The 14,343-nt window shown below is 39.6% G+C and overlaps 1 protein-coding gene across 3 annotated transcripts in view; it reads right to left on the bottom strand.

Annotated features, from left to right (window-relative positions):
* Positions 1 to 14,343, bottom strand: part of LOC149785011 (core alpha-(1,3)-fucosyltransferase-like) — a 110,008-nt gene that overhangs the window by 92,291 nt on the left and 3,374 nt on the right. Inside the window, exon 2 of one of the 3 annotated variants that reach the window (XM_089978705.1) lies at positions 11,348 to 11,429. The exons of the other annotated variants lie outside the window; for them this stretch is intronic. The gene's annotated coding sequence lies outside the window, so the exon portion shown is untranslated. The remainder of the gene's footprint in view (positions 1 to 11,347; positions 11,430 to 14,343) is intronic. 3 annotated transcript variants of the gene reach the window in all.

Here is a 14,343-nt window from a genome sequence, read left to right as displayed (position 1 = left end):
CACTAATTACCTTACACCAAAGAGGGTGTAACACTTGCTACCATGCGAAGATCTTTATGACTCGTGATATAACATATTCCGTGGAAGAAAATCAATGAGAGCATTCAAAGGGTGGAGGGTTACCAACACTTATTATAATAAATGTGTCCCATGAATTGGGGTAGACGTGTGTTGTGTGTCTTATTGATTTGCTTTCTGGGATTTATTTTACTAGCCGATTCCTTTGTTGGCTCTTTCCAAACAGTACTTACCACCAAATAAGACATGAAAGTGGTCCCTTTAAATGTCCACGAGAGACTCATTTTCTTCAAAGCCTTGTGTTTTCATCTGGATACTTCTTAACCTCTACTGGAAAAAAGATTCGTCAACTTTTAGGTACTGAAGATGTGTACGACGATATGTGTGTAGCTTGTGACTTAAACCCTCACTGAACAGATGTGCGTGACTGGAAAAGTTGGGGTTTCGAGGCTATGACCAAAGAAGTAGCCAATTATTCCCAAGAGTTGTGATCCTCAATTCATACGTCCAGTGAAAAACGTAACCTTTAAAAAGTAACTTTTAAACCTGTGTTAGTGACAGTGCCATAATAAGAAACCGCCACCGAGGAAAACCACTCCCTTCTGTACAGGACTGTCAGGGACATTCCCGAAGACCATTCTGGGAGGACACCTGTGTGACTGTATCCAATGTAAAGACTGTAAGAACCTTGTTACAAAAAACATGTTGTACAGTGAGTTGTTTATATTTCACTTTGATCGTTTTGATTTGTATTTCATCGTCGTACTTAACCCTATGGCTTTTATGTATTTTTGTCTTTCGTCTTCTTCCATTTTAAAAATCAATAAACGTAAAAAAGAAAGTAATCCTGAAAAAGTATACAAAATCTTGTCTTGTTTGTCTTCGTGTCAAACGTGACATTCCATGCACTATGGATACCTCTGCTTCTCTGCTCCCTCTTCATCCACTTTCAAAGTCATTGATGAACACTTAGATCGTGCCATTAGGGAGGCCTTATATCTTCGCCTTCCCTTTAACATGTTAATTGCCTGAAATAGTGGTTCAGGCAAAACCGAAGCTGTCAAACGTTTGATCGAACATAAATATCATTTTCGATAGTTCACGTCAACGGATCGTGTGGTGTTAAAAAGAGTGGCAATCAGCGTACAGTCTCTTGCGAAAAAGTCAAGGCGATTTCATCGTGTTTGTGGAAGCCATTCATTGTGAAGACGAGTTGATCGTGTCTGATTCCCAGTAAATCCCATCTGGTCATTTTCGACGACATGTTAGTAGAAGACGAAGAAGAAATTAAATTATAGTTTACGAACAGAGGACATTATCGTAATGCCAGTGTCATTTACATTATCCAAAATTTGTTTCAACAAAGTAAAGCCCATCGCACCATCAGTCTCAATGCTCATTACGTGGTCTTGTTTAAAAGCCCTAGAGATAAATCGCAAGTACAAGTCTTACCCAAACAGTTAGGAGCGCCTTGGCTTTCTCATGCGTACGACGATGCTACTCTAAACCCACATGCATATTTACTCGTAGATTTAAAACCAACCATCCCCGATTATTTGCAGTCTCGTACCCATCTGTTTCACCACTGATGCCAATACAGAGGGCCTGTCGTGCACACGTCTCCGTTGTTGACTTAAGAAACAAAAACTCTATAAAACCTCGGTCACTTTGGGTCTGTCTCATACAGCGTCAACTTGACGTCCCTTCAGTCTCATCTTCCCATCAAATTGATTCGTGCCTTGAACGGTATCAGTCGCGAAAAACATCAACAGATATGTGCTTGTGTCTTAGAAGCCAGTTTCAAAGAAGAATTACGAAGGTTTGCGGTGACAGCACGTCAATTACTGCAAGGCATCATTCACATTCCTCATCAAACGCTTTTTTTGTCAGAAACAAAGTAGCCTTTACGCAACTGGCCGATCTCCGCATCGACACTCAAACCGAAAACCAACCCATTTTGAAACCTGGAGGTGGCGGTTCTTAGGAGGTGTCATTATTCGCTCCCTAATATAGTGGGATCCTAATGACCCCAAAGTCCTCCCCAAGAAAAATGCCACTCCCCAAAAAGCCAAATGAACCCAAAAGAAGAAAAAGAGGAACGGTATCAAGACCAGGTTACAGTCCAGAAAAAAGAAAAGCAGAAAGAAAACGAAAAGTCACCGGAAAAAGAAAAGCCCAAAGAAGACAGTTTCTCCCTGCAAGACAGACACTTCGGCTAGGACCAACCTTATATTAGCAAACCACGACCTGCAGCGACGGTGACCGCGTCTCCGGTATCCTCAGGTTCTTCCACTTCTCCGCTGTTGGTGATGCCTGCCGAACTCAATTTGAAACCCGTTCTTCCTAATTTGATGAAACAACGGAAACCCGCTTCTCCAAGAACGTTTCCTCCAGCGGTGACACCGTCCTCCTCTTTAGCTGCAGTGGCAGCTGATCACAAAGTACCTGCTCACAAAATCAAAATCATAGAGATATCCGGCATGTTACAGAGTTTACTGGCTTTGTCCAAGCAACCCGATTTAGTCCGTTGCGGGACTACTCCACGACGTGTGATGTCTGTCATCAAGTTGATACGACGTAAAGACAATCAGTGACCATGCATTCCGGCATAAAATAACTACGGTAAAGGATGGGTATCAGTGTTTTTGAGATCCTGAAGGCCCAAAGATGCACACTCAAAGAAGCTAACACCGTCACCATCGTCATTCTCCTGTCCGAAAAGAATAAAAAGGAAAAAGACAATGACACCTGAAAAAATGCTTAGCCAAACATCGACGTCACTCCCAGAAAAGACCCTATAGTCCAAAGAAAAGGAGAAGCCAACGAAGGGAAGGATATTTTGGCATAGAACATATGGTTAATCAATTTATAGAAAACCTTGAAGAATTTATTTTATTAAAAAAGATAAAAGGACACGTGTCAAACCATGGGACTCAATGCACTTTTATGTGTGCTCCTGAACGCCCAAACATGTCCCCTCAAAGAGGTGCACATCGTCACCATCGAAATTCTCTTGTCCAACAAGGAAAAGTAAAGAAAAGGACAGCGTCTTCATCTGAGAAAAAAGAAAAGGTTAGCCAATCCTCGAAACCCCCAAAACAAAAGACACAATCGTCAAAAGAAAATTATAGCAACCAAAGGGGAAGATTCTTTGGGGATTTTGGAAAACACATCGTCACCTTTTTGACGAAGCGATAAGCAAATAAAAAATATAAAAGGGAGTGCGCCAAGTCATCGACGTCAGTGTACGTTTGGTGTGTATCCCAGAACCAAGAAATCAACCAACAAATAAAGACATCACCCACCCCCCAAGACATTCATCTTCTATCCCTAAAGGAAAGAAAAGGAAAAGACTTCCTCCTCGTTTAGCCAAATAATGGGACGTGTTGTCAGTCCTGTCCAAAGCCTCTCCACCCATGCGAAAACAAATCATTCAAACCGCCTCCAAAGATGGCATATATACCGTGTGCGAATGTTGTTTGAATGTCTTGAAGGGCACGATATCTTTGTCTAAACATGAGAAAAAATACTAAGCCAAGCATCCAACGTTCTTCGCCAAATTGTCCAAAAGAAAATACCATTATTTAAAAAGGAGAGCTCTTGGTGCAACACGGATGATTTTTAACTCTGTTAGGACTTCTTGCCAAAGCAATAGTAGGACCAACGTTGGGACTCATGGGAAGTGCTTTACCCGCCATAGCTCAAATATGAAATGGACAAGAAGATAAAAGGGACCTCTGGAGTTAAAAGATCTCAGACGTTACCATTGGAAACTGATAGAAGGACAAAAATGACCTTAGTGCCTTACAAACGATAGACGGAATTCCATCGTTGAAAAGAACAACAGACCCCCGCATTTACCTCCCTATTCTCATTTGAACGAGATGTCCCAGTTACAAATACGAATTGCAATCGTTGATGGATCGCGACGATTTGTCCTAAACAGAAAAACTGCAAAGGTACGGTAAACTGTTGCAACGACTGAAACTTTCATCAGAAAGCTGTAGACGAAACAGCTCAGCTGACTCTAAAAGATTTTAAGACCCTGATGAATTGCCCACCTCCGCCACTAAATTCAGTGACGAAGACAAAAAAAGGAGAAGAAGAACGGTTTCAAATTGCACCAGAAATAGTACGCAAGTTAACAACACCACCTACATCTAGAATTGGATGGATTAAAATGACGATGTCCACCCCTTCTACAACAGAAGAGAAAAGGAAGGTGAAGACAGAAGTGAAGCAACAACAGATTACCCCTGTTCAGACATCCTTCTGCTTGCCGGACACGCAAAGCATTACAAGCCAAGAAAATGCCACACGAAAAAAAGAGTAGCATTAGTGAAGAGTGGGTGACCTATTAACAAACAAATGGATATGGTGTTAGCTAGCATTTACTACGATTCATCCAATCCTGCAATTAAGGAGGAGTTTAGATATTGTATCGTGCTGCCAAAACTTCACCGTTTACTTCAAGTGCAACGATGATTACAAGAACAAGCCATGGACACCTTACAAAAATCCGTTCGAAGAAAATGTTCCAAAAGTCACACTCGAGTCATCAATGGCAGGCCGATTTAGCCGATGTCTCTAATTTGGCCACCTACAGTCATGGCTACAAATATTTGTTTTGTGTCATCGACGTCTTTTCTAAATTTAATTGGATCGTGCCATTGATTTCCAAATAGAACAATGAGTTAATGCGAGCCCTCCAACTGGTGTTGAAAACAAGTGGTCATCACTATCTTCGATGGCAAACCAACAGAGACACCGATTTCTGAACCAAGCTTTCCAAAAGGAAATAATGAAATGTTACATTCAATTGTCCCCCACCGAGAATCCCGAAACCAAAGCCAGCATCGTGGAACGTTTTCAACGTACCTTGAAAGAACGCGTGTAGAAATATTTTACGCATCAACACACTCTCGAGTATATCGACATCCTACCACACCTGGTCTAAGCGTACAACCGATATTACCATCGGAACATCGGATGTGCCCCACAAGAAGTGACTGCCGACTTCAAAGTGACTGTTTTTGAGCGCCTGTTTGGTACGTCCCTGACGGTGGCTGCCGTCAAGATATGTAGAGTGTTGGCAGCAGGAGATAGGGTGCGTATTAGCAAAAGCAAACGCACTTTCGACAAATGTTACTTATCCAACTAGACCACCGATTGTTTCATGTCACTGAACGAGTGCGTGGCCGTCATCCTGCAGCCTATATATTGGAAGACATGAACGGGGAAGTGTTAAAAGGAACGTTTTATTTGTCCGAGTTACAACGCGTAACCAAAACTTATGACGAAGTGTACGACATCGAGAGCATTCTCGAACGAAGAACCCGTAAAGTGGAAATAGGTCGTGTCAAAGAAGTCAAAGTACGTTGGAAACGATATCCTCCCAGTTTTGATTCTTGGATCGACGCTTCGCAAGTCATCGACTATAAAAAGAAGTGACCATCATACCATTCCGCACAGCCTCAGCTACCGTTGTCAACGCAGTGACCGCTCCTTCACCCAGTTCTTCTCTGCAATATGTACAAAAACAACTCTTCCCTGACGCCACAGTAAGGAAAAGGCAGAAAGAGACGACGAAGATACCATTCCATGGGACTTCATACCCTTAGAGCAATAAAGACAAAGAAAAGAAGAACTGCTGAAGATTTAGACGTTTTTGATCATTGAAAAACACACAGAGAGAAGAAATGATGCACCAAGAGTCTTGTGCCTGTTCAAAGTCGGATTCGGATCTGTTTGCCATGCCCCCCACGATGATGACGATGCAAGAATCCCAATGGGTCGCATTTCATCCCGTCGCATCTGTCAAGGACGCAGGATCAGCTCCCATCGAGTTTGATATCAAAGGACAGCCCAAAGATTACATCGATCTGAATAGGAGTTACTTCAAAGTGAAAGTGATTGACACATCGACAGACAGTTCCGATATAAATAGACGAAGATAAAGTAGACCCCGTCAACAATTTCATGCATTCCTTGTTTAGCTCAGTGCATTTTGTACTTGAATAACAAACTGGTCAGTAGCAGTATGGACACTTACCCTTACCGAGCGTACCTGGAAAATCTCTTGACGTACGGAAAAGAAGCCAAGAACACTCATGTGGATGCTTGCGTGGTATGGAAACCTGACACAGCAGGCAAATTCAACGATACCGATTTGATTACAGATAAAGAACCAAACCACAAAGTGGGATTCAACGATCGACGAAACAAAATGAAAGAGACTCAACAAAAATTTAGAAGTGATGGATCGTTTGCATTTAGACATGTGGTTGCAAGAGAAATATTTGCTGAACGGAGTAGATATCCGCCTGAGACTGAATCGTAGCAGTGCCGCGTTCCATTTGATAACCGAGTCTGACTATTAAAAAATAGTCATTCAAGAAGCCAGACGCTACGTACGACGTGTGGATGTGTTACCTAAAGTGGCAAACGACATCAGACACACTTTCAGCAGAACAACCTCCATGTATCCGATAAGAAGAATGGAAATGAAAACTTTAACCATTCCCGCTGGACATTAATCGATGATCGGAGATCATCTGTTCCAAGAACAGTTACCCAAACGTTTGATATTGGTATTGTCAAAAATACAGCCTTCAATGGAGCCTTCGAAGAAAATCCTTTTAAGTTTCAGCGCTACAACACGTCCAAGATCGAAGTCAGTCGAGATGGCAAAACCTAGACGAAGGTGAGAAGAAAAAGTCTTCACTATCCCTCAAACGGAGGAGTGGAATAGTGAAGCCACTCAAGCCACATCTGCGCTTCCAACCGCAACAATCAACTGGGACAATGATTGGAGTCGGCGTTGTGTCTGTGGTGCTCGCCCTGGGAGATGTCGCCATCAAGCTGGTGCGTCTGAAGTCCCCCCCCCCAAAAAAAAAGACAGCCCTTCCCAGGACTACCCAGATCTCTAGAAAATAGACAATTCAAATTGCCAATTGGTGTCTATGTGAAGTAGTGTAATTATAAATACTGACTCCTTTGCTGATGTAATTGTGTGTGTGTGTGTGTGTGTGTGTGTGTGTGTGTGTGAGAGAGAGAGAGAGAGAGAGAGAGAGAGAGAGAGAGAGTTAGCGTTTCTTTATGTGGATAGTAGAGTGTGTGGTTTTTTCCCCTTCCTTCTGTGTGGATAGTAGATAGTGTGCTTGTATGTGTTCGCGTACGTTTGTGTGAATATTATATTTGGAGTTTGTTTTCCATCCCTTCTGTGTGGATAGTAGAGCGTGTCTTCTTCCGTTGATATCTTTTGTTTATAACTTAAGCACACACTTCACAGCTAATCCTCTTTCAGAATATTGTTGTCATGTGCTCTTTTGCCCCCTATGGTCATATAACCGTTAGTAAATCGTCTCCGGGTTTTAGTACACGTGACTGCTGTGGTGGCCTAGTGGTTAGAGCGTCCGCCTCGGAAGCGGGAGGTCGTGGGTTCGACCCCGGCCTAATCATAGCAAAGACTTATAAAGATAGTACTAACATCTGCCTCGCTTGGCGCTCAGCATTAAGAGGTTAGTGTTAGGACTGGTCGGCCTGGTGTCAGGATAATGTGACTGGGTGGGACATCATGCTACATGTCTGCGGAATGATACTCCAGTGCTAGACATCACTGTAAACTGCCACACTGTTGACATCGTAGCATTATGACTGAAAAATTGTTAAAGCTACGTTAAAAATCCTAATCACACACACACACACACACACACACACACACACACACACACACACCGACTAAATGATACCTTAGATTACATATCATAAATTCAAATCCAATTAGACAAGAACAAACAATAAGAACTAGGCTGTTTAGGTGGCTCACAAGAGCATCAGTGTGACATCATAGGTATGTTACATATATTGCAAGCTATGTTGTACCACTGTAAGCCACGGAAAGTAAAAAAAATAATTTTTTCTGACGTATTTTGGCAAAATCTTCACGGTCTGCTCTCAAGTCATTGCTGAATAAAGATTGCAACAACTGCAGTCTAAATTGTGTGTCATGCTTTTATCAAAGTGTATATTTTCAGCGGTGTGGCAGAGAAATTATACTATTCAAAAGAGGTAATTAGCTGTCATGAATCTCTAATTTAGGTCCCGCTCTGTGAGGAATCTATTAAGTTAGGTACCGCTTTGTGAGGAATCTGTAACTTAGGTACATCTCTGTGACGATTCTGTAACATAGGAACAGCTTTGTGAGGAATGTGTAACTTAAGTACAGCTCTGTAAGGAATCTCTAATTTAGGTACAATTCTGTCAGGAATCTCTAAGTTAGGTACCGCTCTATGAGGAATCTGCAATTCAGGTACAGCTCTTAAGGAATCTCCAACGTATGTACCCCTATACAGTTTATATGTACTTCTGAGAATAACCGGTATAAGGTGATATTGATTGCACTGGTAACAAGCGAAATGAAAAGAATATTGTTATACTTCTGTGCTACTTTCATGTAATGTGGCTGAAGCTTTCTTTGCATTTGGTAATTATGGAAACCATGCACTATCAAAACTTCTAAAGCAGACAGGCATCATAATGTTTGTTCCCACCTGCTCGAAAAATCATACTGATCTATTTCCAAGAGTACAAAGAGTCAACAATGGCAGCTTCTGAAAGTGCAATAACGAATTATCAAACATGCACAAAGTAAAAAAAGAAATCAGGTTTTTCCCTCGTTTTCAAATTTTATTTGAAATCCATGAAGTGAAAATGAACAAGTGGACATAGCAATCTTTTGATAGGTGCATGAGTTAAGGCCAAGCTGTATACGTCCTAATTACACCAATCAATCATTCACCAATACAAAGTAAATTAAAAGTTATTTTAACAATGCCCAAGATATGCAAAGTCTTTCTTAAATAAATCACGAAACTTTTATCCGGAAATAAAATTCATGGGCGAAGTATATATTTAGCAACATGTACTTCGACCTTGGAGCCACTCAGGTCCGACAAGGGGAGGTGGTGCAGCCGGGGATATATCCCCGGGGACCGGGACCGTAAGGTGGCATGGACCGAACAACACTTTTTAATTTTATAACAGAAATTGTTTGTTTGAACAAGAACTAGGAGAGGCCCGGGTGTTTCTTACGCCATGGTCCGTGATCGCTCTCTGCGGTCCTGGAGCCATTTACCCCCAACATGGGGGCCCCGAGTGGTCTAAAGCGCTCACTGTTACGGATCACTGCCATCTCACCTCTGTCTGCGTGAGTTCGAGTCTCGGATTCAGCTAATATGGGTTAGAAAGCTTGCCAGTAGCTTCTCGTGGGTCGGCATTTCTTTCTGGGGTTTTCCAGGGTTCTTCTTCCGCCATTTATACTGGCCGCCAAGTATATATAGCCTATCTTGTGCTGAAAAATGGCGTTTAACCCTACAACAAAAACAACAACAAACCCCAACACGAATATAAGTCTTTCTTAGACTATGGGGAACAACTGTGTATGTACGTTTTTTTGTTTGTTTTGTTTTTGGTGGGGTTTAACGCCATTTCTCAGCGAAGGATAGGTTATACGTGCCAGCCAGGATAACTGGTGGATGAATAACGGGGAAAATCACGGTAAGAATTACCGACCTATAGGAAGCTACTGGCAAGCTTTAGCGATCAACAGACGAGCAAAACCGACGCCAGCGCTGCCCACCTCAATTCTCATTATTACAGCATGTATATAATTTTGGACACACTGCTCAAGTTTATGTCATTTAATTCAGATATATATATATATATATATATATATATATATATATATATATATATATATATATATATATATATATATATATATATATATATATATATAATTCCATTATTAAAGAAATTATAATCTTTTGTTTCGTACAACTGTCTCTACAGCTTTTTTAGCACATCATATGTCGAGAATAAAAACAGAAGTCTTCTTCTTGTAAGATCATTTCATCCTCACGGTCATAACACGTGCTTGACGCAAACCGTCGTCCCACTAGCGTCTGTACTGCTATGCATCTCTTCCCCACTTCCATTTAATTTTAAGAATATTTATTCAAGAAAACATCTTAGCATATAATTCAAAACAATGCATTATTGGGGGGGGGGGGCCGGTAGGAAAAAATGTCGAGGCTTATTAAAACATGTCTGCCTTATTACAAAGAAATTCTATCATTGAATATTTGTTTATACTATAAATATTATTGCTGAGATACAATAATAATGAGAAAAGATGGAATATGTGTGTGTATGTTTGTGTGTCTTATTTATTAATAAAACATTTTGTTAATTTTATGAATGGTTACCACTGCCATAAAATGTAGCGTACGGATTTCATGAGACTAAAGGCAATACCCGAGTAATAACCCCGACGCTCATTTAATCCTAAATCATCTAGCTGTTCTGTATAAGTTAATAATAGGTTTCACAGATGGTTGCAAAGAGTCACGCCATTGATAGGGGAATCACCCCAGTTACAAGGGCGCCCACAGAAATTTGGCCGGGGGTAGGTGGTGGGCAAACATGTAGTGTTCAGCTATTAAGTGTTAAGGATGTAGATCAAAACAGGTTTAGAAGTGAAACTGGGGATGAGGGGAGTGTTACCCCACCCTTTGTCCCTATGTGCGGGCTCCCATGCCCAATGCCCAGTTCTACATTGCATAAAGCATAACCTATGAGACAATCCAACAAATTTAATCAAAACTGAATCAGCCATTCACAAGAAGTCAAAAATATTGTTTGTATTCATCATGGAAGCCACAGCGTTGGAGCGCCACACAGGAGACAATTCCTATAGACTAGGCCCTGAAAAACATGTCTACTTTATCGAATCAGCAGTACTAGAAGAGAAAGTAAAGATGTTTTCCATATTCCTAATATGGAATCCACGCCGTTTCTAGGGAAGCCAGGCCGACAATGACATTTTTTCAGTGCAAATCATAGGGCATATTAATGCCAAGTTTGACCCAAATTAGTTTAACGGGTTTTGAAAAAGAAGTCGTCGGGTCGTTTCAAAAGTAACAATACAGGTGTGCATTATAAAAGAAAAATTCTGTTGTACAATGTTAGCATGAATTTCTTTACAAAAATAAAAACTGGGTCATGCTTTACGACTGGAACCTATCATTTGCAAGACGCTTAAATACAGGATTAAATCAGGAGACAGATTAAAAACTACTGAAAGACTCTTCTATGTAAAATTTCATAATAAAATACAAAAAATATGACAACTTGTTCTTTTAACTGTGCAGTAAAAATAACCATGAGTTGACAGTATAATAATATCATGACAAATTAACCAACCCTGAATAATAATGTTCACTGGTATCATGTTACTTGAAAGCAGTTATATCAACTAAAGCATTACCTGGCTGGACCCAGTGGACTACATGTGCAGGGTGTGTTTATAGACGATATAGTCGAGTGGAATATCCGGTAATATCGTAAACCTAGAAGATAAAAATAGTGATGTAGAAACATACTTTTCTTCGTCACTAAATTTAAGAATATTGCATAACTGTTTCTTTTTTTTGTTTTTTTTTTTTGGAACCGGGTCACATATATTTTCTTTATGTATCTCTTTCCTGGCACCCATTTGTTTTGTTTTCCTTCTTTTTTTTTTTTTTTTTTTTTGTTGTTGTTGTTGTGAAATTTGTTTTATATCTGTGGCTAATCGAGAAGAGCATACTATGTGAAATTAATATCTCGTTTATTGCATAACTGCACACGAAATATGGAGGGTATGACGGCTTGGTAGACTAACCGTGGCAGAGGTCGTGTACATAAAGGCACAGACTATTTTATGAAGAGAGTATGGGAAGCTTACAAATAACATTTACTTTCAACTCCACCAGCCCATACTTCGTTTTATCTGCTGAAACAAATGTCTTTTATAAGCTACAAAAAATTATTGGAAAAATATCAGCTCTCTCCCCAGTTAACGCGATGACGTATGCTGTGGTCAGCATCGTACTCATGTATCAACAGTTCTTTGTTGAATCACATAAAATAATATTCCAGTTTTTGAATTGTGTAAATTTCGATAAATGTCTTTGTCCAAGAATTAACTTTGAGCACTAGTATTTCCAGGGGAAAAAAACTTGAAATCCAAAATAAATTGAAGAAAACAAAATAATTAACTCCAAACTATTCACAACATAAAACACTTTTTTTTCTCCAAACTTATGGCAAGAATAACTATTATTTCTCAAAACATCAATAATGAATCTAGCTACAACGCAAAACAGATGACCGGATGTGGGTCAATCCGCTGGAAAAACCAGAGTTTGTAACAATTCCGACATTTTATTTGTCACGTACTCCAAGTATGGCGTCAATTTCACTTTATGAATCTGAATCTGAGAAATTTTGTTTTAAAAAAAAAACGTCGCTTACTACAACCCTCACCGATTTCTGAATCAAGGTCAGTAACTAGGTCAGCGTTAGAAACAATATCTCTATAAAGTTTGTTTACGTCAAAAATATAAAAGATTCAGTCATAACTGAACTCTATTCCAGTAATTAAGTTACATTACAATAGCAAATAATGGAATTAAAAAAATTAAACTAACAAACAAACAATTAAATTAAATCAAATATAAATTAAATCAAATATACATAACAATATAAACAAACTATGACAACTTGTACAAAATCTACGCAAAATTCTAAAACTGTGATCTTGACATGAAAGCAAATATATCAATATAAACAGATGAAAAAAATAATAACCATAAACCTCAATGGTATGACTTGGACCTTGCAAAGGACACTGCGAATATGTCGTAAAAAGAATTGTATTGGCTTCCTAATGATTAACGACAAGTAAGATGAGAATCAAGGGGTTTAGTAAATATGAGCAAATAACTTGTTTTAAAAATCATTTGAAAAAAACTGTTCATGCCGCCATAATAGTGACATCTATGTCTCCCTTCCCACTAACGTGGACTCGACAATAACAAATCTACGATGAAATGATGGATCATTATGATGTGATCTGATGCGATGCGATGTGATGTATGTTTGTGGTGTGAATTGATGTATTGTGAATTGATGTGATGCGATGTGATGTGTGTGCTTATGGTGTGATGTGATGTGATGTGATGCGATGCGATGTGATGCAATGTGATACGAGATATAATATGATTGTTGTTGTTGTTGTGGGGTTTAACGCCATTTTTCAGCACACGATAGGCTATGCATGGCGGCCAGTATTAATGGTGGAGGAAGAACCCGAGAAAACCCCGGGAAGAACCACCGACCCACGAGAAGCTACTGGCAAGCTTTCTCACATACCCACATTGGCCGAATCCTAGACTTGAACCCTCGCAGACAGAGGTGAGATGGCAGTGATCCGTAACGGACAGCGCTTTAGACCACTCGGCCACTCGGGGCCCCCTATATAATATGATATATGATATATGATCTGAGATATGATATGATATGATATGATATGATATGATATTATATGATATATGATATGATATGATATGATATGATATGATATGATATGATATATGAAATGTTTTTGTGCTCTACTTTGCTAGTTTACGTTACTTTACGTTACGTTACATTAGGAGGAGAAGCGATAATAAGATTTCTAAAACGGCCGCCGTATCGGCTATTTTGGATGACCAAGCAGCATCATTTTAACTGAGGACCAACTAAACCTTGGGATGGATGTATGCATGTGCGTGCCTGCGTGCGTGTGTTATGTGTGAGAAGATTATCGATAACAAACTTATTCTAAGGACTGAAATAAAGCTAAATAAATGTTCCTCAAAGAGAGTGAAGCGATACTGTTCGAAAAAAAAATGTCCACGAGTTCAAGATAAGACCATTTCTTTTTTTAACGGCTGAGTATTCAAACCATCTGATATTATAAGCGTTAAGGTTTTCAAGTTATACATCGTGGCAGTCATATTTGATGCAAAATCAATACCATTTTCTTGTAAGACCCACTATATACCACTTGAAAATGTTGGTGAAAATGCTATGTAAGTGTGACTTTAAAAGAATTAGTGACAAGATTTTCAACATGTTCACTGTGACAGCCATATTTAAGGTCCAAATAGCACTAGTTTTATTCAGAATCATCTAAATATCACAAGGAGTCATCTGGAGAAATCACCATATCGATGCAACCTTCCATTTAGAAGGAATAGCAATAACAAGTTTTTTTTTTTTTTTTTTACGAGTGATGTGACGGTGGTTACCTGGATACCAGATTAATAATACTTTCGTCTAATACCAACTAGATATCAATATGCATTCTGGCGACACGTCAATATTGACATGTCTTTGTATCTAGGAGATGTTACGAAAAAATTTTTTAAACGGTCGCCATGGTGGCCATATTGGATG

Source organism: Sinohyriopsis cumingii, chromosome 13 (assembly GCF_028554795.1).
Source record: "Sinohyriopsis cumingii isolate HCF-2022 chromosome 13, ASM2855479v2, whole genome shotgun sequence".
NCBI classification, from domain to species: Eukaryota; Metazoa; Mollusca; class Bivalvia; order Unionida; family Unionidae; genus Sinohyriopsis; species Sinohyriopsis cumingii.
The sequence above is the reverse complement of the archived record's forward strand: the minus strand, read 5'-3'. Positions and strand labels throughout refer to the sequence as shown.